Here is a 9988-nt window from a genome sequence, read left to right on the forward strand (position 1 = left end):
ACAACTTCAACGTGGATGTGGGCATACCACCATTGAGGCTGATGAAAGGTGCCCACTCCTGAATATATGTGTCGATATAGTTTTGAGGTTTAGCATGAAGTACAGTTGTGGACCCAATCCTTAGCATCCTTAGTTAAACCATGCCAAATGAACTTTGACTTAATCAGCGCATGAGCGAAAGTATCCACTGTATATATCTACCAGTGCTGACATTACAGAGGAGGATAGTGTTGGAGCGGTCATGAGGGGCTTCCTTCTAACGGAGGGATGTCTGGGATGTCCTACATGCTTGGTACTCTGGATCTTTTCCTTTCCTTTAGCTTTTGCTAAAGAGTTGTAATCCAATCCCTGGTAAATGTCAGCCCATGTGTTTCTTATCAGGGCATCAGTAATGGGATTAATTTTTCCAGGGACATGCTGAAGAGTTCAATTGTATTCAGCCATGGCAGAGATATGTCTGCGTTGATGGGCGGACCAAGCATCGGAGTGATGAGTGAAGGCGTTCACCAGAGAGGCATGTGGTCTGTGTGAATGAAGAAAGGTGTACCTTCTAAGAAGTTGCGAAAGTGACTGACTCCCAACTCCACCAACAGCAATTTGCGGTTGAAGGTATGGTAGCCGGATCCGCCTTGGATATTTTCTACTGAAAAAGGCCAATGGGCTGGCCGAGCTGTTGACCACCTGTCCGAGAACTGCATCAATAGCGATGTCAGTGGGATTGGTGAAGAGACGGAAAGGGGCATATCTCACGGGAAAAATGGGAGCAGTAGCAGGTAACAGGGCATTCCTTGCATTACCGAAGGCCATTTCTTGAAGGGAACCCAACTTCAGGTCTTTTGGCTTACCCTTGAGAGGCATGGAGAAGAGCAAGAGTGGCGGCAACGGCTGGCAGGAAACGGCAATGATAATTGTAGTGTTTACACGGTCAAGGGCATGGTGAAGATCTGATCGGTTACTACCCTCTCAGGGAGGGAGTGGACTCCTTCAAGAATGATGCTCTGCTCTAAGAACAATAGTTAATTGACGTCAAAGGTACACATGTCTCACCGGACTACAAGGCCGTTCTGTTGTCGGCGATCGAGCACGATGCTTAGATGAGGGAGGTGTTCCTGTTTAGAGGAAGAGAACACAAGTATGTCTGTCTTCCACGTAACATATATAGAAGGGGAGGTCCCCTAAGATTCCATCAATGAGGCATTGAAAAGTAGCCCCAGCATTACAAAGCCCAAAACTGAAGTAATTGAAGGGGGTGGTGTTGGCATTCTTGGTTAGATCTTATGAGTTCATAGGCATCTGATAACACCCCTTCAGGAGCATGGAGAAAACCTTCTCATTTTGAAAATAGGAGGTCAAATCGGAGATGTTTGGGAGGAGGTAGTGATCTGCATGTTCAGGGGCCTATAATCGTCATATAGATGCAGAAAGACATCTTTCTATAGGATGATGCGTGAGAGTGACGACTAAGAGGCCTTTTGGCAAAGGCCAATTTCTTTCATATCGACGAGCATTTGCTTAGTGACTGCCAAACAATCCAGTGCCAGATGTCTGAATCTAGCAAACACTAGTGGCCCCATCATCTTGATATGGTGATAAATGCCGCGTTTCACGGGAACCGTGGGTGTTTGACAAAGTTCAGGAAGGAAAACTTCTGGATATGATGTGAGGAGGAGTGCGTAGGCATCTGTGGGTGCGCTGATGTTAAAAGTATGGTCCAAGGGGGCTGGTTGGAGAGGCGTCCAGGAGGACAAATTTGCATCGATGAACCGCTGGTGAGCTACATCAACCAGGAGGTGGAAGTGTGAGAGGAAATCAGCACAGAGAATTTGCAACGTGATGTCAGCAACAAGAACTTACAAATATATTTGCCGCTTCCAAAGGATAATATGAAGGTTTCATAACCGTGGGCGGTTATCGCAGATCCGTTGGCAACTACAAGGTGGATGTAAGCTGACTTAGACAGACTATGTTGCGTCCTGGAGAATGGCCTTGGTGGAAAAGAATGGCTGGCACCTATTTCTACTAAAAATCACACATTCGTACTTGCCTCATGTAAAAAGAAAAGATTTTTGACAGGGGAGGACAGCCCTACAAGCGATGGGCTACTTACATGTCTTTTGGCCACTGACAAACATCCGTACATTTCTTCGCAACAGCGCCGAATTTGGAGTTGTAGGAGGAGTGGTATATGTCTGATATGGGCGGCTTTGTCACTGCTCCGGCACATAACAGGGTGGGCATCTGTGTCCTACCACATTCCCATCAGCATAGATCAATGTTGAAAAGTTGTCCACTTCGTCAGGAGTGGAGGCCTTGATGGAGGTCTGGAAGGTGGTGAAGTGGCTGTATATAAGGGCGTCAACCTTGGTCATCAGTTCCTTCATGGGCAAAATATTGACATCAGAGATGGCAGCACATACAGGTTACGGTAGGTGCCGTAACCAAAGAGTATGAAGTAGATTCAGTTCACATAGAGAGCCGTTCATGGCAGTTTACAGACGAGCAATACTGGTCATTTGCTTGAGGGCGAGCGAAGCCTGTTGGTCCCCCAAAGGTTTTGAGAGAGCTGTAAAGGTTTCGCTATGGGGGAGGCCAGAGATGGCAAGTACTGCTCCAAGAATTATGATTTGAGGTCTTCGTACATTATGGGGGTGTCCCTTTTCTTACACATCCCATCGAGATATCTGGGAGAGTTTCCCCCAAGGATATCCGTGAGAATATAATTTGCTTTGGAGCTTGACCGAGTCATGCCCTTAATGCAAAACTGGACTTCAGCATGCTGGAACCAGGCAAACGCTTCTCCGCTTGTGAAGGGGAATAGCTTTATTTAGGTTGTGTGTGCAGAAGAGGCCAGTTCGGTGGTCGAACTCTTAAGACAGTAAGGCACAGCAGTGAGGGGGCAGGCAGGAGGGAGTGGTTTCTCCACTGGTCAGCAATGTGCAGGCGTAGCATTAGCTGGTGACTGAGAGACGTGTTGAATGCAACTAACTTCATAACGATAGAACATATATATATATATATATATATATATATATATATATATATATATATATATATATATATATATGTATATATATATATATATATATATATATATATATATATATATATATATATATATATATATATATATATATATAACCTGTTCCACTTAAGAACGGCACAAGAATTTAAATACAATTATGCAAAAAATACAGGTATAAACAGGTTATCAGTGCAAACAGAAATACCGTTACAGTGTACGTGTGTGTTTATACAGATGTTATATTATTGTATTAATTCTCGCTCAGTATATTGAGATATAATGTTTTATGATAATAAAGACTTATATTAGTAAATTTTACGCCATAAAATCAGATAAACTCTAGAGTCTAAGGACACCAAAATTGACTAATCATACAATGAAATGACCAAGATATAATGGGTGGATAGCCTTACGACTGCGATTAATTTCTTTCTACATTAGATATATCTTTTCACTTAGCCTCCATTAAAAAAAAAATAAAGCAATTAGCTTACCTTTTCTGAAAAGAGGAAAATACTAGAAAAGAAAAATACACACGAAAAAGTATATATTTCTTTAAACAATAATTATCAATCCTTCTCTCTCTCTCTCTCTCTCTCTCTCTCTCTCTCTCTCTCTCTCTCTCTCTCTCTCTCTCTCTCTCTCTCACCTGATTAATACACCGTTTATATTCCATCCAATTTCTGCCGAATTCCTAATGTTTATTAACTGAGTTCCAAATGGAGAAAAATATGTGAATACGACACGCCAATAACAAGGCAGGAATAACTGGCTGAACAGTCCATGCAGCCTACTTTTCCAAGCATCCCCAATCATCTATGCATGTTCCTTCCCAATTAGAGAATGTTCTCCTTTCTAGAATTACCTATTCTTTGCCAAGATTTCCATTATTTCCCTCTATATTCATATTGGGTCGCTGGGAAACATAAAAGCAAATAAGCTGGGTGCCAAAGTCTCCCGAACTGTCAATAATGACTTCCCTAAAGAACTCAAAGTTCCTACGAATCCCGTAGGCGATGCTCAAGTCTTCAATCTGGCTACAGACAGTAAAGCATTTTCTCACATTTTCTGTTTCACATATCCTCTAGCATCTCTAATGTTGAAAAAGTAATTATGGTCTTATTTTGAAATTTCTTGAAGATTGGTGATTACTGTTTGTTAATAATTCAATGAAAATGCGTCTATTGTCTTGTAATCTTTTTCACCAAGAGGATTGAATATCAATGAGTATTATGAGGAATGTTAAACATTGTTTCTTTCCTCAGATCGATATTCTTTTTAAGTTTCTTATTATGTCCAAATTATAGTCTACCTTGATATTGGGCTCTTGCATATAAAAAAATCATTGGAAATATATATGGAACAAACTTGAGAATGGTGTGTTTTTCCTGATTGTCAAATTACGGTTATACCAAAGAAAATATCATGTTAGCGGCTCTTGAATATCTATATCCTTGAATATCTTCACTCAGTAATAATTCACATATATACAAATGCAATATCTAAAATTATGATTCACCATTTCAAATGCTGAAGATTCATGTGACTTGCTTTTCACGGTTCTCAATCAAATTCATCAAAACATAATATTAGTTTGGATAGTCATTAGTTCATTTTCAAACAAAGACTGATATTATACTAAAATAACAGATTTTGTTTCGGTAAAATTAGTAGGAATTTAGTAAAAAGGTGAGGGAGGAAAATGGGTTTGCTTATTTTGAAATTATAACACTTCAAGGTGAGGAAAATTCTACAATCTTTAATTTCAAATTTATTTTATCAGAAATTGAAGGGAGATTTTGTAATTTTGTCTCAGGTACTACAATAATCTACATTATACATTAGTATGTTTAAAACACTACTAGGCTTTCTCCATGATGAGGCTCAATACTACAAAGTATTCTAGAAGTTTTATCCCAGCTGTTACCAAGTTGTGAAATGATCCTCCTAATCGGGTAGTTGAATCAGTAGAACTTCAAAAGTTCAAAGAAGGAGCAAATGATTTTATGTTGACCAGGGTGACATGAGTCTTTTTATAGTTTATATATGATATATCTGCTTTTGACGTTGTTAGTAGTTTATATATGACGAATCTATTTTGATGTTGTTACTGTTTTTAGAATGATTTATTATTAATTATTCTCATCATTTATCTATTTCTTTATCTCATTTCCTCAGAGGGCTATTTTTCCCTATTGAAGCCCTTAGGCTTATAGCATCTTGCTTTTCCAACTAGGGCTGTAGCTTAGCTAGTAATAATAATAATAATAATGATGATAATGTTTAGTTCCAATTTAATATTTCAAGTGACTTATTTTTGGTGTTATTTTTTTTTCTAAATTATTGTAAACTTTTTGTAGAATATATTTATTTTTTGTAAAGTGTGTATTATTTCGATCACCAATATTTTCTATCAGTGCTTTGCTCGTAATCCTTGACCAAGAACCAAAACAAGAGAATGATTTTGAATAGATCGCATAAATAATCACCCAGGTTTGTTTTGAGTTAAACATAAGAGACCATTCGATATTCAGTGTTTATGTATATTGCCGTCTGAGAGTAGTGTATATTCTCAGAGTTTGGGTGTTATTCAAGTGTAATAAAAATAATCAGGTGTGTTTGGAGGTCGGGAGTTTATGTTAATCGCCAGCCGTGATACATATTTTTGGTGACCAGTCGCATGGGATCGAGTGAGTGTCTTTTAGATATTAGTGATAACAGTGACGTATTTTCATGAAAGGTTTGAACAATTTAAGCTTGATAGGATTCTGTGTATGGTTAGGGTATATTTTTTCGGAGAGTTATAATTTTTTGTAAAGTAAAAGATGGCACAGTTAAATGTATAAGAGTTTTAGGAAAACCCAATTGTTTACGAGTTGTCAGAAGCTTATGTAACGACCATGTAACGAGTGGAATGATTAAAGCCCAAATCAAGTTTCTAGCCTTAGAAGCGTTAATAAACTCAGGAAAGTTGTCAGAAGAAGATATTGTAGCAGATCATGAACTTTTGGAGAATGGTAAGGGAGAATTAGTAGTGAAGTAAGTATCAGTTGACCTAGGAACTGAAGGAATGAAAAGCAGATAGAATGTACGAATGTAGAGGCTGAGATTCCACGAATTGCAGCGGAAGAGAATTTAATTAAGTTGAAGAAGATAGCAGAACGGGAAGGGAGAGTGAGAGAAGAGGCAGGAGAAATTGCAAGACAGGAAGAAAGAAAGAGAGAAGAGGCTAGAGAAATCACAAAACATGTTAAGGAAATGGATGCAAGACGAAAAAAAGAGAGATAGAACGAGAAGAAAAAGAGACAGAAGAGGCAAGAGAAATAGATAGACATGCAATGGAAATGGAGGCAAAAGAAATGGCAGGAGGAGAAGAAAGGGAGAGAGAAGAAGCACGACACACAAGGGAATGGGAACTGCTGAATGCTTGTGTAAGGTCGGAAACTCAGACAGAGGTGACCCTTGTTATCCACGATCCCATGTTTAATGTGACGAGTGCGCCAAGATTAATTCCAGAATTCCCAGGAGAAGCTCCTGCCGAATTCTTCCATCATTTTGAAATGGTCGCGCCAATAACGTAATGGCCAGAAGATGATTGGTCTGTGTTATTGCAGTTTCTTGATTTGAAAAGGACGCAATGCGTATCTTGCCTAGTCTCAGGACCAGAGGAAGAGTATCAAGAAGCGAAGAGGAGCGTGCTACAAGTATACCAGATGACCCTTGAATTTTTAAGAAAAGATTCAGAAGTTTGCAGAAGGATAAGAAAAGGACTTTCTTGGATTACGCTTATAAGGTACGACGATTTTTAAGAGATGTGTAGAGGCTGCCAAATTTAGGGAGATGTCTGATTTGGGAGAATATAGAGTGCTGGTACAATATTTATGAGGGATTCTTGAACATATTCGAACGTACTTGAGAGAGAGAGAAGTGAAGAAACTTGAAAAAGCTACTTTGCTGAGTTAAGATTATAATATTAGCAGTTGTAAACCCTCCTCGAGTTTGAAGTTTCAACCATGTTTTAAGTATTAAGAATTCGCTGAACCATGGAAATCAATTTAGTAATAACTATATGAACAAGTTCAATAGTTATAGCAGAAGTACCACTAGTAAAGTTCCAAAGCAGAATGTCATAGTACCACAGCAACGGTCATGCAAAGATCTACAGAAAATTGATATTGTCTGTTATAAGTGTTGCAAGAGAGGATATATCAATAGGGAATATTGGACGAACCAACCGAAAGCACTCACCCAGGTGGTTGAGGATAATTCAAGTTCGTAAAGTGAGGAGACGATGAAACATACTGCTAAGGACAACAAGAGAAAATAAGCCAGCTGATGTTTAAACGATGTTTAAACCACAAACAGCGTGGTTGCCTTTAAACCGTATATTTATGAAGGTATGTTAGTTACTCTGGAGGGGAGTGAGCAGACCCTAGTCAAGATATTGCGTTACACAGGTTGTAACCATAGTGTAGTGACAAGAAGTGTACACCCATTGGTGGAACAGTCTCTCACAGGAGATTTGATCGTTTTGAAGGGAAAAGGAGGTGAGGAGGTTACCTCTATTCGCCATTTGAAACTGTTTGTGACGGGTCATTTCAACTGCGGTAAAGGATTCATTGGCTCTCGAAGGAGTAGAAGTTCTGCTGGGTAATGAGGTTAGTGGAGAACAGTTTGCGCCTTGTCCCATTGTAACGTAGAAACCATTGAAGTATAGTCCTATGAATGAACTCGAGAAGGACTACCCTTATCTGTTTCATGGTTGTGTGACGGCTAGGGTTATGACGAATAAAGTGGCTACAAAACAAGACAGAAAAACCGAAGGAGCGATGTACTTGGAGGATTTGTTTATAGAAGTAAAGAATTCCCTTGATAGTAAGCAAGAGGAGAGCTCCCGAGAGATCCTGAGAGAAAAGGAACAATGGATGAATCAACAGGAGGACAAGGAAGATATGGACTTGGAAGAAATAGAGAACTCAGCATTAAAAGTAGGACGAGTGAGTCGGAAAAGGTTGATAGGATTGTAATGTAAGGATGCGACATTAACAGAGTTATTGTACCGTGTGGTTGACTAGCTGGAGGTGCAGCAGTCTCCAACCTGTTATTATCTTAAGGATGGATACTTTTTTGAGAAAGCATAGACCCGCCAGTATCCCTGGGAATGCTGATTGGGGGATATGCCATCAGATATTGATTCCCACACCATTAAGCAGACCTTTTCTTGCCTGTCATGCATAATGATGTGAGCCAGTTTTGCCATGCATGTCACGTTTGTCAGATGGCTGGAAAGCCTAAAGAGTACATCAAGAAAGCTCCCTTACACTCGATTGAAGTGGAAGGAGAACCCTTCAGCAAGGTGATGATCGACATTGTGGGATGTTACCAAGGAGAAGAAAGATCAAGAATATATGTTAACCTTCATGTGTCCAGTTATGATATACCCAGAAGCCAAACCAGTCAGGAACATCAGTGCCTAAGTAATTGCCTAGAAGTTAATAGAATTCTCTTTACTAACTTTGGTTCAGAATGCCTGAGAAACAAATTTAACATCAAAACTGTTTCAAGACGTGATGAAATTGTTGGATGTGAAACAATAACTGTCTACTGCTTATCACCCAGAAACCCCAGGTGCATTAGAGAGATTTCATGAAACCCTGAAGATTATGTTAACAAAGTACTGCAACGAAACAGGAAATAATTTGGGCATAGGACTATTGTTGATGTTATTTGAGGTACGCAGCACTTATTAAGAAACCATGGGATGTAGCTCAAATGAAATGGTGTATGAACAAGAAGTATGAGGTTTGATTAAAATGTTGGCAGAAAAATAAAAGGATTGAAAGAAAAAAGATGGAGAATATGTCAAAAATTTGAAGAAAAGGATCGACAAGATAAAACAGGGTTTCCCTAGAAAACCTGAAAACCATTCAAAGAAAAATGAAGAAAAGGGTTGATATGAAATATAAGGGCAGATAGTTTGCGGTAGGATAACAGGTATTGGTTTTCTTACCAATAAGGAGATTCCCACTCACCATAAAGTTCCAAAGATCATTCAGGATTTTGGAGAAGATCGGTGAACGGATCTATGTTATCAAAACCAAAGGAAGAAGGAAACGCTAAAGGATGGTACACGTTAACTTATTGGAACCAAACTTGAATGGAAACAAGACTTAAGCATCACAGACATATATGGCGCAAACCATTCCATCCATGGAAGATGACAATGGATATGAGGTAGGGGCAGAAAGCAAAGTGAATAATTCGTTCATAATTCGGAGCTTGGAAGAGAAATTAACTCATTTGAACCAGGAGCAGCAAGAGGAATTGAGCCGATTGATTAAATATTTCACTAAGATTGCCTCGGACGTTCCAAAATTAACTAACTTTAATGGCATGAGATATACCTGAAAACCACGGAAAGACCGTTCAAACAAAGCTCTTATTGACTGTCGCCATATCACCGAGAAGTCATGAGAAAGGAAGTGGACTATTTGTTACAAAACAGATTAGCTGAACAAAGTTCTAGCCCTTACAGTTCTCAATGCTTGCTCGGGAAAAAACTGTACGGATCTTTCAGTATGTGTATGGACTACCAAAAGTTGGATTTGATTAGTATGGCCGATAATTATCCATTGCCGCTCATAGACCAACGGCTTCATAACATCGGTCAAGCCAGGTTCATCTCCAAGATCGACTTGTTAAAAGGCTATTATCAAATTCTTTTGGACGACAACGTAATATTTTCATCAGCCTTTATTACCCCGTTTGGGATATATCAATACACAATCATACCATTTGATCAACGAGTAATAGATAACCTTCTAGGATAGATTGAAGGAGTATGAGTATATCTCGCCGATATTGCGATATATTCATCAACCTAGGAAGAAAATCTCAGAATCCTGAAGAAGGTATTCCAAAAGCTGCTTGGAGCACAACTGGCAGTCAACCTGGAGAAAAGCAAAT

This window comes from Palaemon carinicauda, chromosome 17 (assembly GCF_036898095.1).
Source record: "Palaemon carinicauda isolate YSFRI2023 chromosome 17, ASM3689809v2, whole genome shotgun sequence".
Taxonomy (NCBI): Eukaryota; Metazoa; Arthropoda; class Malacostraca; order Decapoda; family Palaemonidae; genus Palaemon; species Palaemon carinicauda.